This window comes from Protopterus annectens, chromosome 2.part1, assembly GCF_019279795.1.
Source record: "Protopterus annectens isolate FY-2018-M chromosome 2.part1, PAN1.0, whole genome shotgun sequence".
NCBI classification, from domain to species: domain Eukaryota; kingdom Metazoa; phylum Chordata; order Ceratodontiformes; family Protopteridae; genus Protopterus; species Protopterus annectens.
Window position 1 is genome coordinate 216,823,565 of NC_056729.1, and position 18,469 is coordinate 216,842,033.

The window sequence follows — 18,469 nt, forward strand, 5'->3', positions numbered from 1 at the left end:
AAAAGACTAATCAAAGATTTTATTGATGTATCTGTTACTGAAACTTTGTACCAAGACATTGAGATTGAAAAATTGATCTCAGATAACATTTTTTCTGAAGTATAGATCAAATGACTCACCTAGCTGAAAATCCTTAGTGGAAGAGGTTGGGAGATGAAATGACACTATACATACTTCAAAATAGAATAAAAAGTATTAATAGGAGGGAAAATGTTAGAAAAATGTGTATTTGAATATATGCAAAATGCTAGTTTAAAAACAAAGTAGTATGTAATGCATTTTATTCTATTAATCATATAACAGAAAGGATAAATTCATGTGTAAATGCAAGTAGTTTTGAAACTGCAGTGTGGCTTGTAGCAAATTGACCTCTGACCCTGGCAGTTGCTAGCTTAGCAAGTTTTAATGTTTATGCTTTTCACAAGCGATTATCTGCTGGGTCAGGAAATTAAATATGTGAAATAATGAAATCTTCTGCTCTTTCCTGCTGGGATGATTTGGCCTTGTATATGTGTTACTAAGATAGCATGCAGCTGGTGGGAAAGTGTTACAGTGAACAAAGATGTGTATTAGAAGATTGAATCTGCTATTGTATTCGAACTGATGTGAAACCTTGAAGAAGCAACTTTACTGAAAGACATTATGTCTGACCAGGTGGATAGCAAGGCTGTATTGTTACCAGAGGAAAACTTTTTTTAAATATACAGCATCAGCAGTTTTTATGAATAGAGGACTGTAAGCTAAAGTGATGTAGATGCCCTGTGACATACCATGTCAGTAAGGTGGGCACAACTTGAATGTAAAGACTATAAAATCTGTACACTTCCTGTTTCATGTTAGACAAAATTCTGTACTTGTACATTTTTTGCCTCCTGGTGTACACTAGTAAACTTTTGAACCTGAACCTCCTGTGCATTGAATTCTTGATTTGAACATTCACTGATTTGCATTCAATGATTAGCCGTTCGATGTTTAGTCCATTCAATAACTAAACATAGACCATCTTGTGTTATGGTAGCATTAAGGAAAAGCTTTTTCTAAGGTAAGGTGCAGTGTTAGGTTAAGGAACAGGGGTGAGAGTTTGGGTTAAGTTTAGCAAGCATTACTAATGTGATGTAGGAGGCCCTTTTACACCACCCTACTAATGCATGGCAAACTCAGCCCTAACCCTGCCACTAAACCTAACCCTACACTCACCTTAGAAAAACATTTACTGTAACATTACCAATATTGAGACACATTTGGTCTTAATGTAGTAGTATTGTTTTTCTTATAAGATCAGAAAAGTAAAGGGTTTTTCTTTTTCCATCTTGTATGCTTTCATTACATTTGTTTTTTTTTTAGTATGAGTATTGTTTGATATGCCAGCCATAGCCGGCCTTAGGCATAGGCCAACTAGGTGGCCGCCTAGGGTGCCACTCTACTAGGGGCACTTTTCCAGTGTTTATTTGGTGCAGGTAGACCAGGATGGGGGCAGCAGGTGATGTGGTGGGGGGCACCATGGCACCCTTTTGTCTAGGGCACCAGTTGACCTAAGGCCGCTTCTGATGCCAGCACTTGTCAATAGTGATTTGATGTTTATGTATTTCAGCCACTTGCCATAAATCAATATATATATATATATATATATATATCGATATATCTATATCTATCTATGTATAATATCTATCTATATATATATATATATATATATACATACACACACACACACACACACACATTATATATATATATATATATATATATATATATATATATATATATATATATATATATATATATATATTAGTGAAATGTTTGCAGTACTTTTATTAGACACTACTATGGTTAATACCTATACTCAGTGGTGGTCACATACATCCAAAACAAGATTAGTCGGACCGTCAAGCCTACTCGGGTATGAACAGCATGCACAACTGGGCAATTCATAATAGCATCTACCTTCATCTATTGATTTCTGCAATAAACACAGACTTGCTGACATGTATAATGAACATGATCTTGGATCATAGTAACATAAAAGCAACCTAAACATGTCGCAGGTGCATATATAGCTAAACAGAAAAGATTCCTATAAAAGTCAAATAATGTGTGTAATAAACTGTTGCACAAAGGCAGTTTCCATACAAGAGAGTTGACAAAACAGTACATCCTATAATCCCATGCCATTCCGTATATTCATTTAAGTACTTAGGAAAAGAGTAATGTAAGGAGTCACAGAGCTGTAACCATGTGCTCATGAATTACCACATAGGTGGCAGTGCACTAAACACCGAAAGTGTGATAAGGGACTTAGGGACATAGGTGGACAGTGGTCTCACTTTCGATAACCACATCGCCACAACAGTCAGGAAATCCTTCTATGTGGCACATCTCATCACTAAGGGCTTTTCATCCAGAAAAAAGGAGGTCATTGTCCCACTGTACTCATCCCTCATTAGACCCATTATAGAGTACAATGCCCCATTTGGTATGTACCTCACAAGACATCTGCAACAACTGGAAAGGCCACAGAAATACCTCACTAAAAGACCCACAGGCCTAAAGCAGATGCTTTATGCTGACTGTCTAAAAAAACTCCTGCTATACTCTGTCACATAGTGTCTACTCAGAGGCGATTTCTGCTTAATATACAAGGCCATGTCAAACCCAGAGCTGTTGGACATGCTACAATCAAAGAAATCCCAATTCTTCAGAGCTACATGCTCCAGGGATCTAAATCTGGTCATCATAATGAACAAAACGTGCTGGTGGGATAAGTTCCTGACCCAGAGACTCCACTGCCCATACATGTCAAGCTGAGTGCCTGTTTGACCCTCTTCAAAAGGAACCTTGATGATAGGATGGGAGTTAGGAAATTTACCCTGAGGATCACGTCAGTTGCGCTGCTAGACAGGGGACCAGGGAAGTAAATATTCTGGGAAGAAATAGCTAGGGAACTGATATGGCTAGGCTTGTATAGGCCCTAGGGCTGATAGCCTAGCACCATCCTATGAACCTATGAACATAATCAGTCAGAAATGCACAATGCCCGTTGATAGAACAGAAAGCTTTTTGTGATATAGTGCAGTAAAAAGCAACAAAACCTACCTTCTCTAATGGCAAAGCCAAGCATGAATATGCATAGTAACATAAACGAGTAATTACTATATAAAATATGTAAATGACAATCAGTATGAACTAGAAACAGCCTTGCATGTTAAGTCTAGCAAAGCAAAAAAAAGCTCTTGATAAAAAGGATATGATGAGCTCTTTCTGATTGTTATAGACATATGGAAGAAATCAACACGGAGCTAACACATGCCACCTGTTAGCCAAAGCCAAGAAACAAAGTGTCCAGAGGTAGAAAACTCTCTGTAGACAACATCAGCTGGAAAAGCATTTATATATTGGTTGAAGACAAACTTTGAAGGACATAGACAAGTGACTGCCACACTGTCCAATCATCCATGGGGCACAGTTTTCAAAATATAGGGCCATGATGATCAAACAAGTGATTAATGCACATAACAGATGCCCAAACAAGGTTTTGATTAACAGATGTCCTGCTTTTGACACTGTTTGCATGACACTTGGAAAAATCACACCATATTTGTATAGGTTATTATTATGTATCATTTGCAGTATGAACATGCACATGGCAAATACAAAAAAAGGTTGTAGTGCAGTTACAGAAGGCTAACGTCAATGATGATTTGAATTCTGCAGTCATTGGAAGGCACAGCGCAAAAGCATTTTCTTATGTACACTTAAAGGTTTTTATAGATCTTAGTATGAAGAACGTGGTTTATCATAATAGCATATGAAGAAAATGTTAAAACAACTTCCATGAGGGTATATATAGAAAAGATAAAATCATCTACCAAATATTACATGAGATCTGAAATTCTGTGTTATGAATATCACTCTCTACATGCATAATGACAGGATGGAAGCTGAGATGCCTTTTTTCTACAGACACAAAAGGAGACAGAGCTCAGCTGGATCACTACATGATAGAGGAGAAAAATGAAGGAGAGAAAGATGTGGGAAACAGTTACAAACCTTGACTAGTCCTTCCTAGTTTGGATAAATTGCAGGATACATGGGTTGCAGAAAAAACTTGCAACTACATGAAGAGAGACATGAAGGAGCTCTCTGATCTTGTAGCCCAGGCAGGTATGACCCTAGCACTGAGTAGCATCCTGCCATCACCCAGAATGATACTACAGTACAAGGACAAAATGATTGACTTCAACAATTGGCTAAGCTTCTGGTGTCATTCTAAGGGAATTCAGTATCTGCCTGCTTGGGATGACATGATCGACAGACCACGCTGCTTTGCCAGAGATGGCCTGAACCTGTCACCCTTGGGATTCCGAATACTGGTAAAGGCTCCTGCCACCCCTATAGTGCCTTTTTTAGGCAAGGTTCAAATGACAAATTCACCACTGTAACAGGTACAAACAAGCAAAATCTGAGGTAATGCTACTCAATGCTAGAAGTCTAAACCTCAAAATGCACTCACTCGAGGCACTCCTTAAAATGGAGAACATTGACATCTGTGCAGTGACAGAGACCTGGTTCAAAGCTCCAGAGAGCACCACTGCATTTCCAGGCTATAATTCATACCACACCTTTCGGCCACCAAACCCGAACCGAAACACGAAATGTGGAGGCATGTCCATATTCATTAAGGATGTCCACACCTCCAAGCTAGTTGCACAATATAATGTATCCGAGATTATCCAAGTTCAGCTAACTCTGGACAAAACCACAATCCAGATTGTAGCATGCTACAGACCCCCCACCATGCCCCAGGATTCCCACACCTCTTTTCTTGATACACTGGAAAATATTAAGGTACAAACCAAAACTCTAACAATGGATGATTTCAACTACCCTACCATTAACTGGGAAAACTACTCATGTATCAACTCTTTTGCTTAACGTTTTCTGGAAATCATCAATTCCAACGACTTGGATCAACTTATCCACACCCCAACCAGGGGCAACAATATCCTAAACCTGGTCATCACTAACATGGGCGACCGGTGTTCCACACCAGAGGTCAGCTATTTGTTGGTCAGATCCAACCACAAGCTAATCACCTTAGACATCCACATCCCGCTCCCACCCTCCATTAGGAAAACAACCATAAATAATTTCTCCAAAGCCAACTTCACACTTCTTAAAACAGAAGTAGCAAACTTCACGACACCCATGAAGATAGACAATAGAGGTACGACTGCTGAATCCTATACCAATGCACTTTATAAGCACTTACACGAGTGCATGGATCGTGCTATCCCTAACAGAACCAAGATGCTATCCTCCAAGAAAAGGAAGCCAATCTGGTGGTCTTCTGCCATAAACAAACGCTACAATAGAAGAAAGAAACTGTTGCAAAAAAGAGTAAAATCCCACGATTGGAGGAACTCCCTATTCAGCCTCAGTAAGAAGCTGAGATCCCTCATAAAATCCTCCAAAGCTAGTTATGAAAACAAAATAGCCACTGATTCTAAAGACAACCACAAAGCATTTTATAGCTCTGTCAAGAATCTCAATGGCAACATTCAGATCTGCTCTGAGTTGCAGCACAATGACACTAAATATACAGAACCAACTGATATTGCCAACATCCTGGCAGATAGGTTCAGTGCTAACTTTACCCCCCTCTCACCCCCAAAGGGCCCACCTTTATACCGGAAGAATGCAAAGTTCCTGTAATCATGGCTGCACAGGTAGAAACCTCACTCTCCAAAGCCAAGAACACAGCATTCATGGGACCTGACAACATCCCTGGCTGCCTTCTACATGAACTACAGAATGAACTGGCACTCCAACTAAGTACAATGTTCAATCATAGCCTCAGCTCAGGTTTTGTGCCCATTGACTGGTGCACTGTGAAAGTTATCCCACTCCACAAAGGGGGGAGCCACAACAGACCCCAGGAACTGCTGCCCCATTAGCTTGACGAGCCTATTCTACAAGGCCATGGAACGTATCATCATGGAACTCATAAACAAAGACATTGGAGATTTCCAAACTCTGGACCCCACACAGTTCGGGTTTCTAAAAGGCAGATCATGTCTCCTAAACCTGATAGACTTCTTTGAAGTAGTCGACAAAGCCATAGATGAGGGTAAGGTGGTTCACACTGCCTATCTAGATCTCGCCAAGGCATTCAACACCATTTCCCACTCTGGAATTATAGACAAACTCACTAAACTAGGTATAAATCCCTATGTCACAAGATGGTTTGCCAACTGGCTTACTGACAGAACCCACACTGTGAAAGTAGCAGACTCCAAATCAGACTTCAGACCAGTGACAAGTGGAGTACCACAGGGTTCAGTACTGGGTTCTCTCCTGTTTGGTATCTACTTCTTTGAAGTACAGGCTAACACAGAAGGTCTTTGGCTAACTAAATTCACAGATGACTGCAAACTAGGAGCCATAATCAAAATTGTTAATGATGTGGACATCCTACAAAAGGGCCTCACTGAGACAGATGCCTGGTGTCAAAGCCATGGTCTCAAGCTCAATGCCAAAAAGTGCATTGTCATCCCCTTTGGTAAAAACTCTATACCCATGAACTATCACATAGGTGGTAGTCTACTTAACACCAAAAGTCTGATAAGAGAGCTTAGGACACAGGTGGACAGTGGCCTCTCCTTTGATAATCACATTGCCACAGTGGTCAGGAAATCCTTCTATGTGGCACACCTCATCACAAAAGGTTTCTCATCTAGAAAAAAAAGAGGTCATTGTTCCCCTCTACTCATCCCTCATTAGACCCATTATAGAGTACAATGCCCCTTTTGGTATGTACCTCACAAGACATCTACAACAACTGGAAAGTCCACAAAAATACCTCACAAAGAGGATTAATGGCCTCAAACAGATGCCTTACGCAGACTGACTCAAAAACTCCAGCTTTACTCCATCGCATATCACCTACTCAGAAGCGATCTCTGCTTAACATACAAAGCTATGTCAAACCCAGAGCTGTTGGACATGCTCCACTTAAAGAAATCACAATCCCTCTGAGCTACATGCTCTAGGGACCTAAACCTTGTCAGCACAATAAACAGAACATGCTGGAGGGATAGATTCCTGTCCCAAAGACTTCTCATACTCTGGAACAGACTACCTATCTATGTCAAAAAGAGCTCCTCATTAGCACTCTTCAAGAAAAATCTTGATGATTGAATGAGTAATAGAACATTCACCCTGGGGATCACTTCTGTGTTTCTGCTTGACAGGAGCACAGGAAAATAATTTTCTTGGGTGACGAAAGCCAGAATACCTTTTTGGCTAGGCTTGTATAGGCTCAAGGGCCAATAGCCTAGTACCTACCTATAAACCCATGAACCTATGCTGTCTCACATATCTGTGAGTTGTAGCTACAACCTCAGAATGAAGTCCTGCTGAAAATGTTAGGGTATCACTCATATCTCGTGAACTTACCTCGTGTATTATTCCACATGTCCTCTGTATTTTAAATTCCTATATTGTTGTCTTGCAAGTGACAACTTTGCTGTGACTTACTTCAGCTCTGTGCAGCTGTGCTAACTAGTGTGTGTCATGTTCCTGCACTTTCTTTACTTCTTACATAAGTAACACTGACATAATATACTTGTCTTGTTGTGCTGATACTTTTACTGGTAGTGGTTGCTTACCTGTAGCTTGTGGTCATGCATTTGTTCATGCATTCTCTGAATGATTCACCACATGCTATAACTACTTCAGGTAATGGTAATTGTGCAGTGTGTGTGTGTGTGTGTGTGTGTGTGTCTGTGTGTGTGTGTGTGTGTGTGTGTGTGTGTGTGTGTGTGTGTGTGTGTGTGTGTGTGTGTGTGTGTGTGTGTTATTTGCGTGTGCATGTGTGCATGTTTGTGTGTGTGTGTGTGTGTGTGTGTGTGTGTGTGTGTGTGTGTGTGTGTGTGTGTGTGTGTGTGTGTGTGCGTTTGTGTGGGCACGTGTATGTGTGTGTGTGTGTGTTTGTGTCTGTGTATATACATGAGCTTCTGAGTGTGTAGCATTATGCTGTTATCTACACAAACAGTCTGCAGCTATTGTGAGATATATTTCTGTGTCATGGTTTTGATCTTCTATGTAAGTCTTAATATGGGACCAGTGCTATTTAACTTGTAGATAGTATGCCACCTTCTATTTCACTGACCTCTGTAGTACTGTTTATGCATGTCCTTATCACTGCTTTGCACAACATTATGGGCACACCACAGAGGTATGCTCAATAGTCTTCTGCCTTATTTTCTTCCATTAATGTGAGACTCATGTGGAGCATTTGTTGAAATCTTTGTATATATGTGACACAAGACATAATGGCCCTGAGTAGTGTACCTCTCATACTTGCTACTGCAAAACATGTCATGTAGTGTGTGGTGAGCTATGTAGCTTATTTTTTAATGTGCATGCCATGTGTGAATCTATATTATATATGCAGTTCCTGTTCCATGGTTATCTCTATGCCCAAGGCTATGCAGACATAAGTTTGTCTTCTATTGTTTTTGTATTACCATATGTGGCCACAGACATGGAGTGTTAAACATATTATGCGCACTCTAATGTCTGATACTAATGCTGCAATAGCCCACATGAATTTCTATGAATCCATAGCATTCAGCCTGCTATGCTTTGGCAAACATTATCACTGATGTATATTACATGTCATAATATGAGTTTCTGCATTGAGATCTTGTTCACCTTGTTATTGTGCCATTGAACATTAAGATGGGTACTGTACATTCTGGATGTGGACTCATACCTCCCAACATCTTTGCTTAAGAATTATGAAAATCACAAAATCGGGAATAATGTTTAAATAATACCTTAATTTAATTAAGAAATTAATAGAACAATACATATTGTATCAAGATGCATTTTTTGAACAATATGTATGAGATTGTAATGATTGTCTTTATTGACATATTGTGATCCTCAGTGTTTTACCGAAAAAAAAAAAAAAAAAAAAAAACTTTATAAGGGACAGGTAAGAATTTAAGGAAAATCAGAGATGTTCTGTGAAATCAGAGACAACTCAGAGGTATGGGTGGACTATAACTGTAGGTGTACATAGGATAAGGATTTTATGTGTACACATACACAGTGGACTAAATAAGTTAGCAATCATGATGAATTTTTCTGTAGTTGTACTTATCATTTCCTGCACTGTGGTAATACTTGTATCTGGTAATGTTAAACATGATTGATGGGCAGAGATACTGCACATTAATGCTACTAACTTTTGGGAGTACTGGTGATCACAGTTGGATCTACAATTGTAGTTCTCTGCAGGCAAGCTGGTTACCTGTGAATGTCTACTGCTGTTGTGTTCAGCTTTAAAGATGCCCTCAGCCCTGAACTGAAGCATATAATTCTATAGCTAAGGTGATTAGTAACACTGAAGGTGCTGTATGGTCAATCATATGCCACTATGAGATCTTGTCATTACTGGTAAATGCCTAAGTCCATGTACTTTCCTGAGACTTTTACAATAACTCGTGTGCCTGAGGTTGACATTTTCTACTGTCAAGCATACAGTATACTGTCTTTCAAGATTCTTGATTGTCCCATATATGGAAGAGTATTGTCTTTTTTTCTTTTAGGAAGGGAAAGATAACTTGCTCTGATTGCCAGAATAACCACATTCCATAACTTTGGAATTTGTTTCATAATGTAAAAAATCTAGCTTTTATTTAGTTTTATTTTTAGGTTTGTGAGCTGGTATTATCTCCCCCATTTGTATGTTTCATATATCGACTGTCTAGTACAACTGGCAAAGACATTCCCTTATAAACCAGGTAGGGTCACTGATAAGTTAACTATACAAAACAAAATATGTTGGCGATTCCTGGAACTATTATAAATAGTTCAAGCTTTCCAGCTCTGTGATTTTTTCCCTTGTAGAAAATCATTGTACTTTTTCATGTTGTTATATTTGATGGTCACAAGTTAAAAATTTAAACTTTTGTTTTAGTGTTATTGAAACAAAGAACTATTACAATGCAAAGATTAGTAAAACAATTTAGGAAGAAATGATGGATGTTGGAAGGTCTTATTTATGACTCTTGCTAGGATGCATAAAATGATGTAGTACAGAACTACAGCTTTTACAAGAAATTCAGCTGCGAACTGCCTTTGTAAAACTGTTTAGTTCATCTGCTCTTTCATTGTATTGCATAGTGTTGTGTTGGTGACCTTTGTATATCTGCACATGAGTATTTCCTATATTGGTATAGTAATGCTACTGACACACTGAATGAAGCTATGTATATTTCATAATGTATATTTACATCCTCCTGTCCTATGCACTTCTTCTCATCATATTCGACAGAAGTCTTCATGATATCTAGATTGCTTATGTCCAGTGTTGTCTGAAGTTTTGCCACATTGAAACTTATGAGTATAACCATGGGTTGAGTTTGTACTGTCTGATGTCTTTTTGTCATGTGAGTATAGTCTGATGTCTTTCTGTGGATGTATTATGTGCTATCTCATGTTGTCATATACAATAAGGGTACCTGTTTGCTGCTGTTGCTATTGCAGCTGCATCTATGACCTATTATTTCAGTGTCCTGAAGTATAGAGTGGATGGGTAATGAATGAAGATGTTTTCAGACATGTTACTATAACACATGCTACAAAGTAATGATGGATCCATGCTTGTTATTAACCACAAATTGGGTGAGCCATTGGATTTCACAGTCAGATTTTAAATCATAGAAAGAGACAAGTGAGCTCTGTGTTACTACTTATGATTATATTAGAGGATATAATCTGAGCCACTGAGTCTATGACAAAGTGTTGTCTGTCAGTGAGTCAGTATTCTAATGGGTTACAAAGGGGCAGATATCGATTGTGTCTAAATTAAGTTGTGTAATGGGTTACAAAGGGACAGATATCAATTGTGTCTAAGGTAAGTTGTGTAATGGGTTACAAAGGGACAGATATCAATTGTGTCTAAGGTAAGTTGCGTAATGGGTTACAAAGAGACAGATATCAATTGTATCCAAGGTACGTAGTGTGCACAGAGTAATTCTGTGACACAGTCAAAGAAATCAAGTTTAACATGATGTGTATTTTACAAAGCCACACTGGTTAAGCTCCTAAATAGTGAGCCATTAACTAAAACATAAATAGAATACTTAAAGTCACTTCATAACTTCTGCAGTAAATCCTAACAGCAATGATACAATATTCTAATATTAGAAACAATTACTAATTAGATAATATTCCAATATTGTAAGTTAATGGATGTGTACTAATCCTTCCCCAAAATTAGTTCCCCAGGATTTAATAAACTCTGTGTAGGCACCATGTAGAGCCTACACATTATGTATCCATGTACATGGCCATGGCCCACAATCAACAGTGTGTCATACATATTAATGATAGCCCACTGCAAAGGAAGAGCTAAGGAACATGCATATTGAATCACTGCTGTCTTTTTTTTTTTTAAAATGCATGTTTGTATGGCATGGGGTAGTGCACACAAATGCCAAGCTGTGCTGACATATAGACAGCTGACACCTGCCAGACATCTAAAAATAAAAAACGGATGTAATTAATAAGCATAATGACATTTTATGTGCTATTTTTATTTTTTATTTGATGATTGCAAGGCACGGTATGGAGCACAGCTAAGCTGAGTGGAGTCCATACATGCATAACCTAAAACCTGCCAGACATTTAAAAATAGAAAGCGGATGCAATTAATTATTTAATTACTGATGTGTTTAAGGGTGTTTGTGTGGCGCAGTGTGGTGCTTAGCACTGCTAATAGAGAGCTTGGTTTTATATGTGAAGTTATACTGGGATTTTTTAATATCCACATAGATAAATGGGTAGAATTACAGCCAAATGTGCAGTAGGTCCAGGGTTCGAATACCTGGAAGTCAGAACATGTCTGTATTTTTGTTGCACACGTTATGTAAACAATTTTAAAATAGGTCTTCACTGCTCTCTGTGCAACTGTGCTCAAACCTGCTAAACACCGCATAAACACGGTAATGTCTGCCAATGTTTGTATGGTGTTCAGCTTCGCTAAAACCACAATTGAGCATGTTTGTGCACCACTCAGCTCTGCTTGGCTGGTTTCTGCACTGCTAAGCAACTTGGCACTTTTATGAATGTTGTTCAATGACATGTAAGGGCAGGACAGCAGCCTATATTAATTGCAGTAGGCAGGAATTCTGCAGAATCTATTGGAGTTCAATCATCTGTCGATATGGCTGGTTGGGTTGGTGAAGGTGTGTACTTTTGTGTGCAGTGGTAGGGCATTCAGGAGTCCAGGGTCATGTTTGGACTCCTTATCAAAAACCATTATGATAGGCTCCTGCAGGGCAGTTTCCAGGGCTCAGAATGTAAGACAGAGGCCTGGGACCAGCTGGCCATAGATATCACCAGTGTTACTGGTATCCCCTACACAGGTGAGCAGTGTCATCAGCACCATGATGACCTGAAAAGGTGAAAGAGGGGAACCTTGGACACCTGGGTCCAAGAAGCGAGGGCAGGGAATGCCCCACATATATGCAAGTACATTTTCCTGTTTTACTTATAAGTAGTCTAAATATCTTCAAAACTGGTATGCATAACAGTGTGCTTCTCTCCCAACAGCTGCAGCTGAGAGGGTTCAGAATGTCAAGTCTCATGCCGGGTACCTGGCCAGGTTGTGTCACAGCGTGGTGAGTATGGATGTATTATGCCAAATGTAGTGCAATAAGCAAAAAAGAGTATACCATTTACTGCAATTAAGTATATACAATAAAGTCTGTAGTGCAATAAATGTGGAATTAGAATTCTAGTGTAATAAATGAATAATAACAACTGTAGTTCAATAAAACAAGTAACAATACCAATAAATGCAAAGAAAATGGTGTATATTAGAATTGTCTTGTCGTAACCATTGGAGCAGAGCTGTATACAGTGAGTCTGTAAGATAAGGATGCTGTAGTAAAGTATAACACTGGAACAACAGCAGAATGCAAATCTAATGGCTGTAAACTATATTGCTTAACTCATATTACTGTTCTGGCTGTATCTAGGCCAATACTGGTCACATAATGCACTGTCTTCCACAGACTTCAGGCAATAAAGGTGTATGGGTGAGGTAGCCCACTCCACAGCCAGATATTGTGTGATGACTACACAGATATTGCAGACCAATAACAATAATATGTGTTCAATGGTATTGCTGAAAGTGGAATAAAGCTGTAGTAATATATGCAGTATGATTGTATATCATGCATGTGTGTTCTATTGTCACTGCAGTCTAGTATAACACTGCAACGATACTAGAATGGTAGAGGAAAGTCCGGTAACTTGTTTTGCACAATTCATAGTATGTTTCCAGGTGATCTACATGCAAGTATCAGTCACTCTGTAGTCAGCTGTGCCTCAGTAGCTCAGTCTGCTAAATTCCTTATACACTGTACATTTTGTTACACACAGTCCTGGGTTCTAATCCAGTCCTATGTAGCACTACATTTTCAGTATCAGTCATGTAATGCTCACAATTTCTTTCCCGCCAAGAACACAAAAATGTCATGGGTGAGTTAGCCCATATTATGTGCAGATATTGTGTTTAGATCTCACAGGATGTTACACTCAATAGCAAGAATGTGTTCATCAGCATTGTTGATTCAGAAATAAAACTGTGTAATCCCAGTATGGCTGTATCTCTTGCATGTCTGTACTATGTTGCTGCAGTCAATTATTAAATTATTTGCAGATATCCCCTGCAGTCACAGCTAGTGAGTTCTACTCCCATGCCTGCCAACTAAGCCATACCAGTTGTCTAGTTTAATTACTGTACACAAGCATGCCTCTCAAATGTCATGATTTCTCATAATGTAATTAAACCTGACTAATCTATCTGCCACCTGTTTACCAGATAAATTATTACCTGGAATGTGATGTATTACCAAATCCGTTTACAGAACACCTTGGTACTTATATAAGTTCATGTTATGTGAAACCGTTCTGAGTAGATCTGTACCTGCATTTGTTAGTGCTTGGCCCTTATTGTCCCATGCTATCAGCTTGACAGGTATGTACGTCCTACAACAGCTATGGGAAAATTGTAGTCACTGTAATCACAACTGTTAGTATACACATGTAGAAGTATGTATGACCAGCGTTTTCAGGGATATCATCTTCAATGTCACTAATGGAATGTCTCTCTCTCTCTCTCTCTCCTCACCCCTTACCTTAAGTTATTCATTTTTGTAATATATTATCATGTTTAATATTAAATTATTTTGTTAAACTAACTGTTTTATTGGCTTTTTGGATTACTTCACACTGGCATGCTGTTACCATACTGACTCTTATGTTATATAATGTTGGGTTGCTCATAATATTCATTAATATGTGTCTGGATTAATAAATATGATGTTCCAGTCTGTTAATACTAAAAATGGTTTTGTTGTTACTGACCATAACTTATTGCTTTACCTCATGTACCACAGCACGTCAAGGTAGGCCAGTACCAGCTGATCCCCCTACCTTGCCTCAACTGGCCGTGGCACTGTAACCTAGCACATCTGGGACCCAGACTGGTGGTGTTCCCTCTGCTGCCCCTGCACTACCTGCTGTGTTGGGTAGTAACGCCCCAGGAGACAGGGCCCAGTCCCCCTCTGGGAGCAGTGTCAGAGGGACAGTGGATGAGCTACCAGTCCTGGTGCACATAATAGTCCACTGAGGCTATGACCAATGGCTTCCCCAGATTGAGGGCATGCTGGGCACCTTGTTGGGGCAGCCACACTCTGGTGCCCAGCTTCCAACACAACCACTCTTGGGGCAGTGAAGGAGCAATGCTGACAGTCCAGTGGGTGGGGAAGTGATTCATGCTACTGCTGACTGGAGGCACATGGGACTCTGATTCCACAACACCCTCCCTGTCAAAGGTATTCAACCCACTCATGTGTCACAAACTGCCCCTGTCTACTGTTTTGTCCATCTAGTCTGTTTGCAAATGCATCCTCAGCTACCCAACTTACATCTCCCACATGTACCTATGTCCCTTCCCCACATTTCGCTCTCACCTTAAAAAAAAATGGGCATCTGTCCCCCACAAAAAAATATTGTCTAATTCATAGCTCTCCATTTTACACGTGTCCACTGGATGCATGTAATTCAGTCCAATTGGCTTGACAATGCAGTTATGTTGTCCTCACCCCTCTCTCTAGGGTCTGAGAATACAAATTTATCTACAAATCTGTCAAAGTACATAGTTGTTGCTGTACAAAAAATGGATAGCTATGGTCCTTTCCTACACCCTTCCTGCACATCCCTCCCTGCCTTTCAGTATGTTTTTCTCCCGGCTTGCACCCATTTCCCACTTTCTTAGCTCCCTTTTTTCTTTTATTTATATTTTTTAGAGCAGAGCTGTGCATTGTGCTACATCATGCAGCTTTGCTCTGCTTAGCTAAATACAACTATAATGAGTATATGTGTTTCCACCATTGTGAGGCACATGTACAAAAGAAATACCTCTGCCATGTTTCAAACCTAAGCTGATCACACCTGCAGCACACTGCATTAACTAACCCGCAATACCACACAACTCTTACTAAAAACATGTGGTTTAAGCAAAACATAATAATTGCCAATTACAGTCATTAGGCATGTTTCAGTGGAGCTGCCCCCTGCACCACACCACACAAACTGGAATAAAAATTAATGGAAAAAATGGAAGTGTATCTTGGGTTCTGGTGCAATAGTACACCACTAGACAGCCAAAAACATGATAATGGATGTAACTGAGACCTGCAATAAGAGGTAAGAGCTGGCCTTTTATCAGTAACATGGAGAAGGTCACATGCTAAGGCATTAATGGCAAAATACATGTTCAGTTGGATATCTGATGCAGAAATACATCTATATAAAGCCATGCATATACTGATGGATGGAGAAAATGTTTGTCCCAGCCTGTATGTGTGCACACATATTTTGTAAGTATACCTGCTGTAGCAGTGACTCAGTACCTTAGTTTATTAAATGACTTGAATACAGTACATTTTGCCACACACAGTCTTGGGTTCAAATCCAGTGCTGTGCTGCATTTCAAATACTTTATTGTGAAGACAGCAATTGATGGATCATTAATACACTCTTTATGCAAATAAAGCATTGCAAATTAAATTACCGCTTTTCAATGCATGAAGTCACAGGCCTGGCTGTGTGTATATAACACTTATCATCTCAAGAGCATGTGACTGGAAAGGCTCACCTAGACTCTTCGACAATGTGCTGTGAGGGAAAGGTTAGCTTGCTTTTTATTTGTTGTATGTTGTATTATTTATTGCCTTTTTTCTATTTTGTGTACTGTGATTTGTTTTCTTTACACTGTGTTTTACTTGTATTCTGCTATTAACTGCATATTAAAATTTAAAAAGAGACCACAGTCAGACAGAAATCAGAATAGGTCAATTAAGAAGTCACACATAAGTTAGATCAGGTCAGTTAAGGTTAATCATCTGTGAACAGAGGTGGTGGAGCTAGGAACTAAACCTTCTATTTAAGGGATAAAATAAAATATTTCAGAGCTTTACTGAAAAGGCTCACCCAGACTCTGCTAGAGTTTTCTGTGAGGGAAAGGTTAGTTTGCTTTTTTTTTGTTGTATTTTGTATTACTTATTGCCCTTTTCTATTTTGTATACTGTGATTTGTTTTCTTTACACTGTGTTTTACTTGTATTCTGCTTTTAACTGCATATTAAAACTTGAAAAGAGAAAACAGCTATGTCTCTTGTGAGTTAGACAGAAATTAGAAATGTTGCCATCCTCCCACCCAGTTACTGTTGTGTTCTTAAACACCACTGTCTTTCTAGTTGCCTGCCCCTTATGTTAGTTTGACCATATATCTCATTTCCTCTCTGCTTTTACTGGCTGGTGTGAGCAAGCACAACATTATCATTTTGTGAAATCACTCCTCTTTAATTATTTAAATTTATTGGCCATCCTACTATATTCCATAATACCAGAATACAAAAGGGAACACCCCTTTCAATCTATCTTGCTGTTTTAAAAACAGTAACTCTCCACTAAAACTTAACTTTTTAGACAGGTAAAACTCAAGTTACCTACTTTCATGTCCAACTCCTCTAGTGCACACTGTAATGTTTGGGATAAAACATTTTGTTTTCATCTTTCCTTTAAGCATCTATTGCAAGACCACTAGTTATTGGACAACCCACATTCTGCCTCTCGGTTGTCATCTTGGGATTAGTGCTTCTGTTTTCACCTGGTGAGAGAAAGAATGCAGTTACATTATTTCCTGGAGACTGCAGGTCACCAGAAAGTTTAATAACTGCTTTATAGGTGACAGTTTGGAATCTGTGCTTATATTCTGATCCTGGTGAGAGTTGGAGCAAAGTGCATTAATTCCTGACTCTTTCTGGTTGGAGAATGATTGTCTGTGCTTAACATACCTGATTGGTCTGATTGCTATTCATAGCATCTACCAGAAAAAGGCTGCAAGCCTACAGATCCCTGCACCATCTGGGACAAGACTGTGGATCACCAAACAGGCTGTGGCCTGCTTCTCTTCTTGGGATTGGTGCTAACATTTTGCTTCTGGTGAGAGAAGAAGCAAAGGAGTGTTGTATCCCAACAGAGTGAAGCTGTGCTGAGACCAGTATTAGTAGCAGCCAGTCAGTAGCCATTCATGTGAATCCCCTCTTTTCATCATTCTTGACAAGTTAATTCTTTATTTTTTAGTAAGTACGGCTTGATTTTTTTCTAACTTCGGAATATCTGCCTAAATACATCATCCTTAAATTTTCAGGGTCTTCGTATTAGTTTCCCCTCAAGTGTTTGGCAGTGCTCTGTACAGACTCAGACACCTTCAGTGACATTTTTCCTGTAAAAGGAATATATATATAAGGAAACAGCTCCAGTACTTAGTAATAATTACCATCCCTCCTGGCATGTCTAAAGGTCAGTTCCCTGTGTTTTATCCTATTAACCTGGTGAACTTGGGCATTCTGAGGCAGTGTTGCAAATGCCTCATGTACTCAGACAACCCTCTCCTCTTACCGCCCAACACTCAGACTTGTGAGAGATGCACTTCTATATCAAAATTGGAAGCCATGCACTCTCAGGCAAAGACCGGAATAGCTGAACAAGAGAAAAAGGTCAACACCTGCACTACACCACATGCGACACATAGCCCTCCAGAACACCCACCATCACAGCTGTCACATAAAAACACAAACCACACACCCACCTTCATAGAGGCTGTCAACAGAAATCTACCCAAACAGCAGAGACCTCCAAGGCAGAAATGCAGTCAACCACCACAACACAGCACAAACCACAAGACACATAGCTCACCTACACAGTGTGCCCTTTAAACCTAAGCCCTTAAGGCAAAAGAGCTTGCCCAATACACTAATCATAGGTGACTCAATCGTGAGGCACACTGATGTCCCACTCACTAGGTTGAATAAGGAGAAGGT